The sequence below is a fragment of the Molossus molossus genome, unplaced genomic scaffold (genome assembly GCF_014108415.1).
Source record: "Molossus molossus isolate mMolMol1 unplaced genomic scaffold, mMolMol1.p scaffold_m16_p_14, whole genome shotgun sequence".
NCBI classification, from domain to species: domain Eukaryota; kingdom Metazoa; phylum Chordata; class Mammalia; order Chiroptera; family Molossidae; genus Molossus; species Molossus molossus.
The window spans coordinates 70,356,240-70,375,509 of NW_023425349.1; the positions used below are offsets into that span (position 1 = coordinate 70,356,240).

Consider the following 19,270-nt stretch of genomic DNA (forward strand, 5'->3'; position numbering starts at 1 on the left):
GGGAGATAGAAACATCAATGAGAGAGAGACATTGATCAGCTGCCTCTTGCATGCCCCATACTGAGGATCAAGCCCACAACCTGGGCATGTGCCCTGACCAGGAATTGAACTGGTGTCCTCTTGGTGCATTGGCCAACACCCAATTCACTGAGCCACACTGGCCAGACTTAGCAATACATTTTAAAATTAATTTTTTTAGACATAACACTACTGCACACTCAATTAGACTATGGTATAGTGGAAACATAAAATTTATATGCACTGTTAACAAAACAAATTCATGTGACTCATTCTGTTGAGATAGTCACTTTATCGTGGTGACCTAGAACCAAAACCACAATAGCCTCAATATATGCCTGTACTTTAAATCATCTCTAGATTTCTTATTATACCTAAGACAATGTAAATACTATGTAAGTAATTGTTAATACTGTGTTTTTTAGAGAACAGTGACAAGAAAAAAAAGTACATGGTGCACATCAGCAACAACCTAACAGTCTTCAATTTTTTGATCTGCAGTTAGTTGCATTCATGAACGCAGAACTCACAGATACAGAGGGCCAAATACATATTACATTTTGTAGTTTCTTTTTAATCCTTTTATTTTAAAAAATATTTACAACATTTACATAGACATCAAAACTGTATAAAAGGGATACTCAAAGTAGTAACGTCAGCAAGGTGGCTGGGTTAAGACACTATTGCACACTCATATCCACCCATCCCCAACAACTTGGCATCCATCCAGGGACAAAAATGCCATTGTGGAAACTTTGTGATCAAGGTAGATTGTGCAACCCCTTTGCAATCCAAGACCAAGGAGAGCCGTTTTGACAAGGCAGCCCTGCACCCAGACAGCTGACTCACTAACGATAGTTGAGGCTACAGACCCAGAAACAGCTCTAAACCCCTGAGGTCTTGGCTACAGCTCCACTCGGCTTTGGTTCTGTCACCAACATCACATGTTAGGGGACACAGGTGGAGTCATGCCACCTGTGCACTGGGTAATAGGCATACAGACCTCAGTCCTGGCTGTGGACCCTGAAGTGGCCCATGAACTAGCTCTAGCCACTCAGCTGTAATCGGGTGCCCTGGGAGAAAGCCCGCCAAACTTGGTTGAACTGTAGATTTGAAATGGCCAGGTAACTGGGCTCCAGCCCATCCGTGGCAGAAGGACCCAGTGGGAAACACTCCTGCCTGTGCCCCAGAGATCTTAAAAGGGCCCTATCCTTGCTCAGGCCCCTCTAGTCACGGTATGGACCAGTCCAGACTGCCCAGGAACCGGGCAGGAGGCACGCCAATCCATGCCTCCAGAGCCACATCTGCGGACCTCAGTGTTAGCTGTGACACCTGAACAGGCCCGGGCCTTGGTTTCAGCCCTTAGCCACAGTCCAGAGCCAGTCCTGCTCACTCGGGGATCCATCCAATTGCCAGGTCCTCCCAGGGACCTGGTGGGAACTACCTACATCGAGCATCTGGTAATAGGTTCACTTTCGGAGGACCGTGCTGTGAAACCTGAAGCAAACCCTTGTCCCAGCACCACCCTATTGAACAAGGTACTGGAGGCAGTCCCACACTACCAGGACCAGACAGCATCTATGCCGCCCAAGCCCCCGATGACAACCTGCAACCATGGGCCCCACTGTAGATCCAGCAATATCCTCATTACTAGCTCCAACCTAACCAGATTGTGATTCTGGAAGTAATCCCATCAGCCTGGGAACTAACAGGACCTTGAAGAAACATGTGCATCCCGTGTTCATTGCAGGATTATTCACAACAGCCAAGACACAGAAACAACCTAAGGGTCCAATCAATAGATGAATGGATATAGAAAATGTGTACACAGCAATGGAATATTATTCAACCATAAAAGAGAATGAAATTGTGCCATTTGCCACAATGTGGATAGACCTCGAGGGCATTATGCTAAGTGAAATAAGCCAAACAAAGACAAATGCTGTATGATCTCACTTATATGTGTAGTCTTAAAGAAACAAAAGCTGGCCCTGGCCGGTTTGGCTCAGCGGTTGGAGCATCGGCCTGCAGTCCAGAGAGACCCGGGTTCCCACTAAGGGCATGTACCTCAGTTGCAGTTTGTCCCCGGCCCTGGTTGGGTTGTGCGGGGGGCAGCCACTTGATGTGTACCTTTCACAGCGATATTTCTCTCTCTCTTCCCCCCTCCTGCTCTATCTGAGCAAAGGGTGGAAGAATGTCCTCAGGTGAGGATAAAAAAGCAAAAAAACAAAAGCTGAACTCATAGAAACAGAGATTAGAATAGTGGTTGCCAGGAACAGGGAGTGGGGGAAATGGGGAGAGGTTTTGGACGCTGAGTGTGAAGTGTCTATGGAATACGCAAGTAGAGACATCCGACAGGCTGTGGGTACACAGGTTTGGAGGCTATTTGACAGAGTAAAAGAGGTGTATTTTGAGTGGGCTTGTATTAATTTGCTAGGGCTCCCATAACAAAATGACACAAACTGGGTGGCTAGATAACAGACATTTATTTTCTCACAATTTTGCGGCTACAAGTGAGACCAAGATGTTGGCAGGATTGGTTTCTCCAGAGGCCTCTTCTTAGCTTATAGACGGGGATCTGTGTCTTCACATGGTCATTCCTCTGTGTGTCTCTGTGTCCTCCTGTCCTCTCCTTATAAGGGCATCAGTCAGACTGGATTCAGGCCCCTCATAATGACCTCATATTAAAGAGCCTGTCCACAAACACAGCCCCATCCTGAAGTACTGGGGCTTAGGATTCTAATATAAGAATCGGGGCGGGGCAATTCATCCTATGAAAGGCCCCCGGTAGTCCCTCAACTACAAGGATCCTGACTAAACAGAACACATTTTTCTTTTTTTAATTTTTTTTTTTTTCTTAATCCTCATCCGAGGACATTTTTCCATTTTTTGTACAGACAGTGTGGGAGGGAGAGAGAGGAAGAGAGAGAGAGGGAAACATCGATGTGAAAGGGACACATCGAGTGGCTGCCACCCGCACGACCAACCAGGGCCGGGGACAAACCGCAACCGAGGTACATGCCCTTAGCGGGAACCGAACCCGGGTCTCTCCGGACCGCAGGCGGACACTCTAACCACTGAGCCAAACCGGCCAGGGCCAGAACACATTTTTCTATTCAGTAGCATTAAGTTAAAGTAATCCTAGAAGCAATCAGTAAAAGTAAAATTTCCCCTAACTCACTGGTGAGTTTTTCAAGTGTGTTTCAGAAAAGGGATATTTTCCAAAGAGAGGTGTACATACAGAAACAAAGAGAAGCAGTAAGGGAGGAAATGCGTTGGTGCATTTTTGTAAGCTCTTTCATATTTGGCTGAAGTCAAGGAAACAAGAAAAAAAATCATTTAGACACAAAAAATTAAATTTCAAGGGCAATTTCTACTTATAGGAAGAAACTACTTTTAAAACATGTCACACTGTGTTTGGGAACGGAAGTTAAATTTTTAAAAATGAAGCTGGGAAAACTCCTTGGCATTTTTTTCTGTAACTGTATTCAGGAGCAAGAATTACAATGGGTTTCTCACCCATGGGTCAGGGACTGCGGGATGTTTTTGCAGAGTGGTGGAAAATAGCGCTGGTATATATTTTACGAAGTAATTGGCGGTGGGCAGGAAGGAAAGGGGATGACAGGAAAAGTACAAGAATAAACCTGTTTGTTTTTTAATCAGATGAAGTCACTATTTCAAGGCTATCTTCTTTTGGTCCCATGCATTTACTTTCCTTAATAGCTATGTGACCTTACTTGCTTGCTCTCTCTGTACCTTAGTTTCTCCAGCTGTAAAGTGGTGACAATACCTTTCTCCTAGAGTCCTTGTCATGGATAAATGATGTAATGTGTGACCAAAGTTGAACAGTTCTTGTTGCACAATAGACTTTCAATGAATGTTAGCTGTTACCATCGCTGCCACCCCGTCATTGTCGCTCATTGCCCATCCCCCTCTAACCTTGCTCATGAATGTCATTCACACTGCCAGCAAAGCCTTCCTTTCTCCTCTCCCTCTGCTTTAAGCTGTGCTGCTTTGGGGAGTCTTTCCATAGGCCTCCAACCCCAGCTGACGTCTCTACGAGGAGGAGACGGAAGCCTGCACCTGCGGGAGAGCGTCTGGGATTGATCGCGATGGTGGACAGCTACAGGCAGGGTCTTAAACATCATTCCACCAGCATGTGCTGAACGCCGACTTTGTGCCAGCTCCAGGCGAGGGGCAGGAAGTGAAAAGGGATGGTCCTTGCTTTCAGGGAACTTTTTACTTACTGAAGAAAGAAATGTATAAGCAAATAGAGATACAATGGAGGTATCTAAAAGGTTCAATAATATACCAAAAGGCAGGAAAAAACCTAAATGTCTGGATCATCCTCACCAGCCTAAAAACATGCTGGAATATCTCCTATCTTAAAAAATTCCATTTGACCCCACAACTTCTTCTTTTCAGTGGCTACCACTTCTTTGCAAATCCCCACCCTCTTCCTTATTGTAAAGCTGTAATAACTGTGCCATAGACTGAATTTCTGTGTGCTCCCCAACTTCATAGGTTGAAATCCTAACCCCCAATGTGATGGTATTAGGAGGTGGACCTTTGGGAGGTGATTAGGTCATGAGGGTGGATTCTCATCAATGGTCTTAAGGTGCTTATAAGAGAGGTCCAAAAAAATGTCCATGGCCTTTTTGCCATGTAAGGACACAGCAAGAAGACAGCATCTATGAGGAAGTGAGCTCTTACCAGACCCGGAACCTGCCGGAGCCTTGATCTTGGACTTCAAGACCACCAGAACTGTAAGAAATAAATCTGTATTGTTTATAAGCTTCCCAGTTTATGGTATTTTTATAGCAGCCCAAACAGACTAAAATAAATTGCTATATTTATTATTTCCACTTTCTCACTACACATTCTCTCCTTTTTAAAAAAATATGCCTAAAGTTTCAAAAATTATGAAAAGTTATTCAGCTTTCTCACCCTACCTTCCAGTTTCTCCTCTTAGAATGCTCAGTTATCTAGAATTATTAGTTTCTTTGTTTATACATTTAGAGATTTTTTTTGGTTGCCACAAATATATTCTATCTTCTTTTATAGATAAATGGCAACATATTATATATGTCATGATGCCCCTTGTAGTTTGCCCTTAACAACAAATACATCATGGGGAACTTTCTCTTTTAATACATGAAGAACTTCCTCATTGCCTTTTATTGGTCTCTTCCCGATGCACATTTGTTTCCAGTTATTTGCTGTTACAAAGAAAGCTGCAGTGATCTGAACAAGCCTGCACATAAGACATTTCCCATGTCTGGAAGTAAGAATGTAAGGTAATTACTAGAAGTAGGAATGCCTGGTCTAAGTATATACATATATTTGCATTTTGATGGATAAATACTGCTAAATCACTCTTCATAGGGTGTTGTTACAATTTACACTCCTACCAGCAATGCATGAGAGCCCTGTTTCCCTAAGGTCTTGCCAAATGTTATCAAACGGTGGGATTTTGTCAGTCTGACAGGTGAAATAAATGTTATATTTATAGCTCTACTACTATGAGTTAAGTATCTTTTTTATATTTTTTCCTGTTTAATCTTTTACCATTTTTTGTTGAATTGTTAACATTTTCTATGTAAAGGAAATTAGTCCTGCATAAATGTTCCACACTTTTGCCAGTATGTGTCATTTTCTTTCTACTTCCTTCTCAAACATCTTTATTGAAATATAATTCATATACTATAAAATTTGTCCATTTAAAGTGTACAATTCAAATTTTTAAAAAACTCAGAGTTGTGCAACAATCACCACAATCTAATGTAAAAATATATTCATCACCCCCACCCAAAGACACCTCGTACCCATTAGAAGTCATTCTCCATCCTCACTGCCTGAAACTACCGCGCCACCCCAGCCCTAGGCGACCACAAACTTACTTTTGTCTCTAAAGACTGGCGTATTGGGTATTTCATATAAATAGAATCACACAATGTGTGGCTTTGGTCTCTTAGTTCTTTCACTTTGTTCCCATACTTTCTTAAACTTGCTCTAGTCATGATTATGTCCCCACTTAAACTATCCTTTAAAAAACGTGACTAACAATAGTCACCTTGCTCTCTTGTTTTTCTTCCCACCTTGCAATCTGTGCCTTCTTAGCTTCGTTGCTAGTTCCTCCTCCTTGTCCCTCTACACATGGGAGACCCCAGAACTCAGTCCTTGCTCCTCTTTTCTATCTGCACCCCCTCTCAGCCACTCATTTGGTCCCTTGGTATTGGAGAGACCACTAACTTGCTGTAAAAATCTGCTCCCATAGAATTCTGCTACCAGGAATATGGAATAGACATACTTTCACGATTCCTCCGGCTAAGTACAACTAAAAATCCCGGACATTATATATAAAACAAGCATCTGAAATGTGGAAAGAAGGCAGGCTGGGCTAGAGGCCTCAGGATCTGAGTAATAGCATGGTGGTGAGTTCCCCGGGTTTTCTTTGTGCCTCATACATCCTAGACTTGGAACTGAAGAAGTCAGCAACTCAAGGGCCAACAAGCATACACCAAAAAGTCCTCAACAATAGCCTGCTTTCTCTAGTCAGAAGACAGATATTTAAGATAATAACATTTTACTCTATCTAAACACTACAGGAAAACAAACAGGCAAAAAACTACAACCTGACCACACAAACAAAGGTTGAATGTGAACCTAGATTTCTACCCTTATGAGGTTGTAATGATGTTTCCCAACAATCCTGTCAGGTGGTATCAGAGAAAGCCAAGTAGGGAGTTGAAGTTTCATCCCTGCTTACAGCAATGAGACTCCCCCACCTCCTCTGTTGTCAGTGGAGACTACATGAAGAGCCTGGACTTCTACGCTCCCCATCAATAAAGAGGAGTCTGCTCTCAGGTGTCAATTTGGTGATCTGGACATCTGTTTCCACCTGGCAGAAGTAAGGCAGTATCAAACAAAACCAGCTATAACAGAAGGTTTAAATAAGATAGAGTTGTATGATATAATATTAAAGTGTCAAGGTTTCAATAGAAAATCACTCATCATACCAAGAATGAGAAAGATCTCAAACTGAATGAAAAACAAATAGATGTAAATATGGAGATGATAGAGATGTTAAAATTATCTGGCAATAATTTTATTTATTTTTTAAAATATGATTTTATTGATATTTTAGAGAAAGAGGAAGGGAGAGAGAGAAACATGAATTGGCTGCCTCCTGCACGCCCCCTACTGGGGATCAAGCCCACAACCTAGGCATGTGCCCTGACTGGGACTCGAACTGGGACCTCTCAGTCCATAGGACGATGCTCAAACCACTGAGCGACACTGACCGGGCATCTGGCAATCGTTTTTAAGCAACCATGATAAAAAGGCTTCCATGAGCAATTAACATTTTGCTTGAAAAAAAAAAAAAAAGGATGTAGCAAAGAAATAGAAAGTCTCAGCAAAGTAATACAAGTTATAAAGAAGCACTAAATGAAATTTTAGAACTGAAAAGTATAATAACCAAAACAAAAAGCTCAGTGGATGGACTTATAAGCAGAATAGATGGAACAGATGAAAGAATCAGTGAATTGGTAGATAAAACAATCTGACCAATGGAGAAAACAGATTTTTAAAAAATGAACAGAGCGTAAGGGAACCAGGAACTAAAAAAAAGATCTACTATTCATGTTACTCATACCATCAAAGTCTTTGAAGGAGAGGAGAAAGAAAGCAAGGCTGAAAATGTACTTAAAAAAATAATGGCTGAAAATTTCCCAAATTTGGCAAGAGCCATAAACGTATAGATTCAAGAAGCTGAGCAAACTCTAAAATGGTATGAATTCAAAGAAATTCACATAAAGACACAATATACTTCAACTTCTGAAAACCAAAGACAAAGAAAATGTTAAAAGCAGCCAGAGAAAAACAACATTTACTTATAGGAGAAAACGACCGAATGACAGTGGATTTCTCATCGGAAACCACGTTAGCTACAAAGAAGTGGCACATTGTTTTTTTCAAACACTGAAAGAACTAAAACCTGTCAACTCGGAATCCTTTACCAACAAAAATATCCTTCAATGGATGAGGAGGAAAGCAACACATTCTCAGATGAAAGAGAATGAAAGAACTTGTTGCCAGCAGACCTACTCTAAAAGAATGGCTAAAGGATGTTCTCTAAACAGAAAGTAATCAAAGAATGAGGCAGGGGACATTAGGAAGAAATAACACTGTAAGCAAAAATATGGGTAAATACAATAGACGTTCCTTTTCCTTTTGAGTGTTCTAAGTAATGTTTGATGGCTGAAACAGAAATGATAACACTGATGTGTTCCTAAATGTATGAGAAAATATTTAATACAGTTATATCATAAATGAGGGAGAACTAAAGGATAAAAAGGAGGTAAGGTTTCTATACTTCACGTGAATAGGTAAAAGGACAATGCTGGTAAATTGTGATAAGTTATGTATACAAAATGTAATACCCGAAGCAACTGCTAGAAGAACAAAGAGATACTTCACTAAAAAACATTATAGAGAAACCCAAATGAAATTTTATTTTATTTATTATTATTATTTTTTTATCCTCACCCGAGGACATTTTTCCATTTTTTGTACAGACAGAGTGGGAGGGAGAGAGAGGAAGAGAGAGAGAGAGGGAAACATCGATGTGAAGGGACACATCAAGTGGCTGCCACCCGCACGACCAACCAGGGCCGGGGACAAACTGCAACCGAGGTACATGCCCTTAGCGGGAACCGAACCCGGGTCTCTCCGGACCGCAGGCGGACGCTCCAACCGCTGAGCCAAACCGGCCAGGGCGAGAAACCCAAATGAAATTTTAGAAAATGCTCAAATAACCTACAAGAAGACAGGAAAAAGAAAACAGAAAAACAAAAAGCAGAGAGAACACACACAAAACCAAAAATGAGAGCATAATTAAGCCCTAACATATCAATAATTTCACTAACTGTAACTTTTTTCAGTTACATATTTATACATACTATATGTTGATATTTTTATCTAAAATACTTCTTATTGTGCGCTGTGGTAAAAAACTGTTTTCAATTCACTGCCCTAAGGAATCACTGAGGGCAGAGCTTTCTGGTCACTCTGATCACACAAATGAAATTCAGGTTCTGATCCCCTTAGGAAAATAAAGGCCCTGCCCAGCTAGAACCCGGAGGATGTCCCTTCTGGGCCTGACGAGCTCAGGCAGCAATTCTGGCAACAACTGGCGCTGGGTTTTGGCAGGTTCTTCCATGGTTGGAAGTTGAGTGGGATTTAATTTGGTTGAGCTCATCATCCAGTAGGAAACCACACAGACTCCAGGAGCACCGGAGGAGCACCACAAAGGAGGCTGTGGCTCAGAGACAACCTGGACCTCACCCACTTCTTATTCCTAACTGACGGGCTGGAAAGGTGGCCCCTATGACAATCCATGAGTTGTTTGTGGTTAGTTGGTATATGCAAGCGATGCCCAAATTGCTCTCTAAAGTTGTCACTACAAATCCTGTCAAAAGGTTTCTTCAAATGCTCAACCTAAAATAAACTAGTAACTTTTTCATATGAAGAGAAATCTAAGTCCTTATGGTTCTGTCCATTCACTTTGGGAAACTGTCAGATATTTTTAGAATTCTATTTCTTCAAATTTTCATACTTAAGAAGAGAGTGAAGTTTCACCTAACTTCTGTATCATTTGTTCCCCAAGCTGCATTGCTAATGAACAAGATTAAAGATTTGTGGCTCTTCTTGGTGTCTACTCTGGAATTTTCCTGGCAATGATTGTCCCATCTACAGAACGTACTACATTTTAGATCCTTGCTTCCAACTGTTACAATGATTGGACAATGTAATAAAAAAGGGTGATCTTCCCTCTAGTCCCAATCTTTTTCACTCCAAGGCCTCTTTCAGTAGACAACTTTTTCTCCAACTTCATTCAGAAATATAAACTGCTTCAACCTTCTCTCATTCTAAAAACATGTCTTGATGTGCGTATCTACTCTCCACATCTCCCTTTCTTAGCATAGAGTTCTGTTAGGACTTGGTTTTAAGTCACAGAAACCCAACTCAAACTGGCTTAACCAAAAATGTGACTACTCTGAAGGACCTAGGCATCTTGGGGACATCTGCGTGTGGCTGGAGGCCTGGGCAGAGCTGGAGCCAGGGGTTTTCCAGCTGGACTATCTCCTGACTTTGCAGCCCGCACTGGGACTGCTGCAACACTCCCTCGCACTGTTGACCAGTTCTGCCTGCTCCTCCATCCTTCTGGCAGAACGGGTCACAGATAGTGCCCAGGTTCACATCTCTGTTCCACAAGGCAGCCAGATGGAGGTGGAAGAGCTCAGTTCTGATTCTAAATTCCCACCGATACATTCCGATCAGCCAGCTTGGATCAAGACCCACTCTTGGACCACTGAGCTCTAGCCGCAAAGACGGGTCACAGTGTATCAGCACGGCTTTTCCTAAGGTAGCCACCTGAATGGAGCTGGGGGCAATGGAAGAACCAGCAGAAGGTCCCCCAAGAAAGAGAGGATGTTGCAACAGACAAAACAATGTGTCTATTCCATACCATTCCTTTTCTCCAGAAAACTGTAAGATCCTGAGTTTTCAATTCCACTTCTTTTCCTCTCCTTCAGGATCTTTACCCCTTTTTTCTTTTTGGGGGAGGTGTGTGGGAGGTGGCAGATCAACATTTCTTGATGTTTCTATCTCTTGCTCCCTCTCCCTTCTTCTCTAAAAAAATCAATGAAAACAAACTAATAAACACATAGACATAGCCGTTGTCTTCACCTTCTGCACACTTCTTCTGCGTGCATAGTCCTTTTTTAAAAAAAATCCTCACTAAGGATATTTTTTCCATTTATTTTCCGATACAGTGGGAGGGAAGGAAGGAGGGGGTTGGAGAAAGGGAGACACTGATGTGAGAGAGACACATCACGACCCCAACCAGGGCCAGGGACCAAACCACAACCAAGGTACATGCCCTTGACTGGAATCAAACCTGTGACTCTTTGGTCCATGGGCCAATGCTCTAACAACTGAGCAAAACCAGCCGGGGCTTCTTTTATATTTTAAATCTTTCCTCTGCCTGAGTGCCTTTTCCTTAGGCATAAATTTTCTCAAGGCTCTCCTATACTAAAGGAATTTCCCATAACCCTTCTTCCACCAAGTAAATTTCATCTGTCCTTTACTCACAGTTTACCCCACCCTGGCCTCCTCCCTCCTGAATCTCCCTGCCTCCATTTCCCCAAGTTGTTTCTTGGTCTCTGGGAGGCTAAAGACAAGGCAGAGTGGAGAAAGCATGAGGTTTATAGGCCACTGTGACACAGCCCTTCCATTGGGAGTGATGTCTCAGACATACCAGGGCACACTTCAGGAACCGCAGGGCCCAGCCCCAAGGGGCCCCCTGGACTGTGGGGCATGGCACTGACCAGTCCCTGACCTTTCTAGCTTCCTGGTTCCAGAGAGTCTGGGGCCACAACACTACCTGGACGCCACCCAGGCTGCTGATAGTCATCTTGTTTACCAAAGCCTCCCTTGGTGAAAGGGCCTTCTCATGCGGAGACCCGGGACGGTGCCCTCTCACACCATTTGCCATTTACTTCCTCAGATGAGGAGAACCTCCCTATCAGTCCTGTGCCTTCTGGAATGAAGGGGACAGGTAACAACCACAGGTTCGACCAGAACTGCTGCGTTAAGGGTTTCCACTCCTAAAGGCCGAGTCCTGGGCACTGGCTGAGCCAGCCTACCTTCTGGTATTCTTGGCTACATGGGTGCTTGTGGGGACACCCTGTTTAATGAATCCATTTGCTTCCTTAGATTTTTGTTTTTGTTTTTGTTTTTTTTTTGGCTATGTGCCCCTCGCAGGAACTGAACCCAAGACTCTCTGGTCCTCAGGCTGATGCTCCAACCGCTGAACCAAACTGGCCAGGGCTGCTTCCTTCGTTTTTAAAAAAACTTTTTATTATGGAAACTTTTAAACACATATGAAGTAGAAAGACTAATTGTGTGTCTACCACCCCATTTCAACGGTTGCCCAGTTAAGGGCAGCGTCGTTCCACCTATACCACCAAAACAACCCCTCCCCTATTATTCCAAAGCAAATCTCATATATTTTGTCTGTAAATATTTCAGTGTGTGTCACTGATCAACAATGGTTCCTTTATGGCTTATTTTTTGGTTTTGGTCAGGTTTATACTTTACATACCATAAAATGTACCTTCTTAAGGTACAGGTCTGAGGTTTTATAGGCTCATTTAGTCACATAACCATTGCAATCAGGATACAGAACAGTTGTGTCACCCCTCAAAATACTCCCTCTCCCACCTCCATGTAACTCTTAACAGAAAACAGCACCAAATTCTAGATCTCAGTCCTTGAGTTTGGCTAGGAAAATTCAGAGCCAAGGAACTCAAATACAAGCAAAGGTTTATTTAGAAAGTCACAGAGGTAGAAGGAGCCATTAAAGAAGTGAGCCAACTAGGCTGCAGGGACACAGGAAACAAGTTAGAGAGGCAAAAGAAGGGCCCTTGGAGCTTAGGAGAAAGCAAGCAAAGTTATGGACCTTGAGCTTGAGGGAAGAAAAGGGGAAGGACAGTCACTGGAGAGAGAGAGAGAGAGAGAGAGAGAGAGAGAGAGAGAGAGAGAAAGAGAAAGAGAGAAAAACATAATATGCAGCACATTGGGTCCTTTGTCTTAAGGTGTTTTATCTGCTTCTCTAAAGGGGAGGATTCCAGGGGAGTTCTCAGAGGGGGATCTCAATAAAAAATTCATCAGCTTTCCAGGTGTGTCTCCTCAGGGTCATGGTCTCTACTAATTGGTCAGCACCAGGGTAGGGGGTCATTAGCCACTGCAGCCAGCCCAGATGTCATGCATCACCCCTCCTGGCCTTGCTGCTTTTCTGGGCCCAGAGCTGAAATAAAACTGAGGCCCAGATGTTATCACTAGTTTGACCCAAACTCTGGCTCTTTGGTCAGCAGACTGGAGGCTTTGTTCCTAAGATTATTTGATGAGGGTCAGAAACTCACTGTCCTGAGGGCTTAAGGCTTAAGGCTTAAGGCTTAAGGGAATGGTACAAAGGGGTCATATGAGGCTATTCTCTAGCCCCTTTGTTCCTCTTCTTAGGGGGTCTACCACATGACTATTGACATGCCAGGGGACAAAAGGTCAGGGGAGGGTCTGAACTGCATGATCAATGATATGAAAAGTCAGGGGTCTAAACTGCAGAACCAGTGATATGCAAGGGGAGGAAAGGTCACCCTGAGCGCGAGACCCCCCCTACAGTACTGTGTTCCCTGTTTTACCTGTTGCTAGGCCTCCAGGGTTTTCTGCCCTGGTGACCTTCACCTGGCCTGTGGTTCTGACTCTGCTCATGTCTAAGTGCCTACAATATCAGAACCACAGATCTATTTTCTATTCTTTCATTTTAACCTTTCCCAGAATGTCATACAAATGAAATCATAGCCTTTTGAAGACTCATGTTTTAAAACAATCATACCATCATTAGCATCTCCCCTACTCAACAAAAACTCCCCAATATCATCACATACTCAGTGTTTACATTTGTTCAATTGTCCTAAAAATTATTTGTTAACACTCTGATTTTGAGCTAAACAAAGTGTCTACATTGCAATTGGTTATTATGTCTCTATAGAAAATGTATAGGTTTCCTCCCCATCTTTTCTTTTTTTTTAATCCTCACCCGAGGACATTTTTCTATTTTTTTGTTCAGATAGAGTGAGAGGGAGAGAGAGAAACATCGACGTGAAAGGGACACATCAAGTGGCTGCCGCCCGCACTACCCAACCAGGGCCGGGGACAAACTGCAACCGAGGTACGTGCCCGCAGTGGGAACTGGACCTGGGTCTCTCAGGACCACAGGCCAATGCTCAAAACTGCTAAGCCAAACTGGCCAGGGCCCCATCTTTTAAGAAACTGATGCTAGGCCTGTGTGGCTCAGTGGATTGAGCTCATTCCATGGACTGAGAGGTCCGGGTTCGATTCCCAGTCAGAGCATGTGCCTGGGTTTCAGGCTTGGTCCCCAGTAGGGGGTGTGCAGGAAGCAGCCAATGGATGTTAGTCTCTCACATCGATGTTTCTATCCCTCTCCTTTCCTCTCTAAAAAAATCAATAAAATCATTAAAAAAAAAAAAAAGTCTTGCTACTAAAATATGGCCCATGGACCAGCATTATCTGCATCACCGGGGGCAGTTTGTTAGAAGTGCAGAATTTTGGACTCCACTCAAGACCTACTAAATCAGAATCTGCATTTTTAACAAGATCACCAGATTTGCTTCTGCGAATTGGTGATGAGATAAGGTTTTGATCCGGTTTAGGTGCTATGTTTTTGGCAAGACCTCTTCTCTCTGACGGCTGGTGCCTGCCAGGGCTGGTGCCCTCTTGTCACTCGGGCTCCTGTACATGTAGTCACACCCAGGATCTGCCCTTCACCCACCTCCATCCCCCCACTGAGTCCTCGCAAGCTCATTTCCCCAGGGTTTTCAAGCATCACTTTATTGTTGTGACTCACAAATCTTTCTAATCCTGACTTTCCTTGGTGTCCTGGCTTGCCTTTTCAGTCACTGAAAGAATATACCTTCTTGGATGTTCAGCCAACCCTTTTAAACTCAACAGATCAAAGATCACTATTTTCCCTCTGTCTTCCCTTTTGGGTTAGTAACTTGCCATCTTCGGATCACTCAGGCTAAACTGTCTGAAGCTGTCTTCTATTCTTCCACTCTTCTGTCTCCCCCTAACCAGTAGTTAACCTCTATTAATTCCCCTTCTGTATTTGTCAGCCTTCTTCAGGTTATGCTGGAGTAAGGACCCCCCCCCCCCCAAAAAAAAAAAAATCTCAGTGGTTCACAACAATCCAAAGTTTTATTTTTTGCTCACATTGTAAGTTGTCTGGGGGCTGACTGCAGCTCTGCTCTGCATTATGTGTTTTCATTCCAGAATCCAGGCTGAAGAAAGTCCCAGTTGGGATGTGGTGGAGGGAAAGAAGAATGGCCGAACCAGCAATCGCTTTCAAAGCCTCTGCTCAACCACGGCACAAAGGACCTCCGTGCACACTCCATTGGTCACAGCCAATGACCAGGTCAAGTCCCATGGCAGTAGGTTGGGAAAGTGTGTTTAAACATCTGGATTCAATAGTACAATCTATCACGATTCCTATTTTATATCTCAATCACATCTCTTACTTCAATTCCCTTTAGCCCTGCCTTAAACTCCGCCCTTCAGCTTAGAATCCTGGGAAGCCTTTCCTGATGGTCTCAGACAAGGTCACCCCCACCGCTCTCCAGTGTCACGGTATCTGTACTTTTTCATGGCATGTGGCACAACGGTAGTAAATTATTTATGCAATATTTAATGTCTGACTTTTCCCCTGGAGACTGCAAGGTCCATGAGGGCATCGCTTTTGCTCACTGTTTTATCCTTGGCACCCAGAAAGTGTCTGGGTACACAGCAAGGACTCAGTAATCATACCAAAATGAATGAGTGCATTCCTTAGTCACGTCCCTATCATCCCTCACATGGATTACTGGAAGACCTTACCTGTAGTTTCTGACGTGTTTTATTCTTCCGCCATCGAGGTTTCCTTCCTGAACTCCTCCTCTTTTCATATCATCTACTTGTCTTCTAATCCAGCCTCCTCTTCTGCCACTTTTCCAGCTGAAACATAGTATCAGAAGTTTCCTGAATTATTATCCTTTCTTTGAACTCCATCTTTTGCACATGCTGTTCTTTCTGGAGAATTCCCTCCCCTCGGTGCTCAGTCTGGTAGAATCCTGTTCATGCTGCACATCTGCGCCCTGTCACTACCTCCTCTGCTGAGCTTTCCCTGGCTCCCAGGGCACTGGGGCCCCCGGCCGTTCCCACGTTCCGTGTACGTCCCTCCACTGCAACAATCATCACGTGCTCTTCTCATGGTTTGTGTGCCTCTGCTAAGTGCAGCTCCATGAGGCCAAGAACAATACTTTGTCTTTATATGACCCAACACTTAATGTGGAGGCTTACACAGAGCAGGTGCTCAAAATTTCTTACACCTTTGCCAGCTGCAATTCTATCACAGAAATGCCTTCTCTATCCAGAAGCAGGAGTCAAAACACAAATCAATAAATTCCATGCACTTCAGGCACAGGCAAAGCCTCAGACTTCCAATCAGAATCAACCTACTTTTATCATACACCCAGTTCTAACACTGTTGGTGGTTTTCCAGCGCATGTTAAAGAAAGGAGAAGGGCACTTTTAAAGACAAGCCTGGTGCCAACAGCAGGAAGTGGCCTCATGGCTCGTCAGTAAACAAGCAGCGAGCAGCAAATGTGGCCACCTTCTTGGAGGGGTTGTCGTTCTGTTTCCCTAGTGAGGCCACGCTTCCTACAGCCCTCTCCCACACTTCTAGGCCTGGAGACTTTGTCTTAGATTTAAAAAACAAAAAACACCATCAACAAATCCTCAAACAAGTGCTGGCGAGGGTGTGGAGAAAAGGGGACTCTAGCACACTGCTGGTGGGAATGCAGACTGGTGCAGCCACTGTGGAAAGCAAGATGGTGTTTCCTCAAAAAATTAAAAATTGAACTGCCATTTAACCCAGTGATCCCGCTTCTAGGAATATACCCTAAGAAGCCTGAAACACCAATCAGAAAGAATATATGTACCCCTGTGTTCCTAGCAGCACTATTTACAATTGCTAAGATCTGGAAACAGCCCAAGTGCCCATCAGTAGACGAATGGATAAAAAAGCTGTGGTACATGTACACAATGGAGTACTATGCAGCGGTAAGAAAGAAAGATCTCTCACCCTTTGAGATGACATGGAGGGACCTGGAGAGTATTATGCGGAGTGAAATAAGCCAGTCAGAGAAAAACAAGTACCACATGATCTCACTTATTTAGGAAACATCATGAACAAAATAAGCTGTCGACCAAAATAGATCTAGAGTCATAGAACAGACTGACAAACCTCAGGGGGATGGGGGGTGGGGGGGGGGTGGGAAGAGATAAACCACAGAACTGATATGCATATATGCACAACCAATGGACACAGGCATTAGGATGGGGAAAGCAGGAGGGGGTGGGAATGGGGGAAAAGGGGGGACAATTGTAATACTTTCAACAATTGAATAAAAAAAAGCAAAAACAAACAAAACAAAACCTTACTTCTTCTATTTCTTCTTTGCTGAAGAGGCAGGCCAGCCCCTGAGCCCTGAGCCCCTGGTTTCCTGGTGATAAGCCCAATGAAAGGATGACTTCCTCTTTTCCTTGATGCATCAGTAGTCTTGGCTTGGATTTGATTTTCCAGCGAAGCAAAATGTCCAGTCCACGGTGAATTTCTGCCCCCACACATTGAGTAAAACGGTGGTTCTCAAACTTGAGTGTGGCTCAGAATGACCTGGGGGGCTTTTTAAGCCAGAGACTGTTAAATGCCACCCCCAGAGTTCCTGATTTAATAGGTCTGGGGTATGGACCTCATAATTTGCATTTCTAACAAGTTCCTAGTTGATGTGGATGCTGCTTCACCTTGATTCACTTGCACACGTGCTCGCATTTTTTTCCTAAGGAGCTTTGTGCTTTGATGATTTCCACTTGTGGAACCAGTTGAACTGGTTATTTATCATAAGATATTTACTTATACCAAATAAATATTGATATAAACTCTGTTAAAACAAGATGCTGGCATCCTGAATTCCCTGCAAGGGTGTTTCTCCAAAACCTGCTGTCTCAGGGATCAGTGGCACTGACTCATATTTAGACTCAAAGCACCACAAGCAAACTCGCTGTCAGCCCTGTTCCCTCCTGTCCCCCAGCCCCCGCCTCCATCTCCCCAAACTCTGTCTACACCAGATATCCTATTTTGTATTAAACCACTAACAGTAGTCACTAAGACATTATACTATTAATATAAATCAATTAAAAAAGTAATTACCCAAAGATAGGTCCTAATGTTAAATTACTAAGTTAAAAAAGGTTAATAATGGAGTGAGTCAAAAATAGCAGAAACATTTAAAAATAGTTGCAAGACCAACACAGGTGTCTTTAGAGGAATGAAACTTGTGTTCTTTACTCACCAATGAATGGCCTTTGAACGCTCTCTGTGCAGTTGTAATTGGAACCCAAGTGTTGTTTTTTATTTTGAAACAGAATGGTCATTGACAATAAGAGTTCCTGTGTAGAAGAAAAACTCCCTAGCGTTCTTCTAGCAGGACTTGGAGAGAAGGGCGAATTCTCTCCAGTGAATTCTGTATTTCACTGATGCCAAATTCACATTTTGCATTGTAACATCACTGAAGTCCAGACACATCTTACAATGAAAGGCTTTTTATAATCATGGTTGGCCAGATGGAGGTTGAGATGTGTTGTCACTGCCTGAACATGTACAAACTCAGTGGTAATTCCTGGTGGGATGACTTGGCAACTGTAATCTCCATGTTTCTGTCAGCAGATCACATGAGCACCATATGGAAAAGAAACATGCTACCTGTTGTCTGAAAACCTTCCACTGTCAAGAATATGCCATCATCAAAACGTGTACAGTAGGTGTCAGTCTTAAGAAATGCTGCACCACCAGCACCTGGTAATTAAGGACACCAATGACTGAGTCGAAAATGATTCAGAATAACAGATTCTGAGTGTGAAGAAATGATAGCAATTCCTTAATTTATTTTGCTTATATTTTCCTTTTTTATGTTTACACAAGAATGATGTATGATAACAATGAATGTCTAAGTCTAAAAGCTCATTCTAAATGATAAAAAAAAAAGCATTACAAATAGTTTAATTGGGAGTATCTTTTTAACAGCAGCTCTCAACCTTTTTGATCTGAGGATGCCTTTTATTTATTGATGACCATAAAGAACTTTTGTTTATGTGGTACTATCTATCAATATTTATGATATTAGAAATTTAAAAAGACTTTGAATACAGAAGAATACACAATCACACATTCCATTTGCTGTCAGAGAGATGACACACAGTCTCTGGAAAACTCCAATCAATGTATCCTGGTGAGAGAATGAGAGCAAACAGAGCAGATAATGTCATAGTGTTAATAGGAAAAGAGTTTTAACCTTGTGATCCCCTGAAAGGGGAACCTCACTTTGGGAGCCACTGGCATACAAAATAGTGATGTTTTACACTATTAGGGTTAATGAATATGGGTATATTTCTATCTAAAATGTTAGCAAAATCTTGACAACATGAAAAACTATTGTTGAACACTTGGTGTAGCACTCAGACACTGGGCATCCTGCAGTTCTGGGGGGTTCTGGCCTTAGGAGAAGGCTGTTGAGGG

At 43.0% G+C, this 19,270-nt stretch overlaps 1 long non-coding RNA gene across 1 annotated transcript; it reads right to left on the minus strand.

Annotated features, from left to right (window-relative positions):
* Window positions 1–14,874: 14,874 nt before the first annotated feature.
* LOC118629785 lies at window positions 14,875–18,542 on the minus strand. The gene is made up of 4 exons (XR_004959509.1): window positions 18,048–18,542; window positions 17,140–17,379; window positions 15,535–15,651; window positions 14,875–15,119 (listed from the first exon to the last, which is right to left on the minus strand). It is a non-coding gene; the product is annotated as an uncharacterized LOC118629785 (long non-coding RNA).
* Window positions 18,543–19,270: the final 728 nt, after the last annotated feature.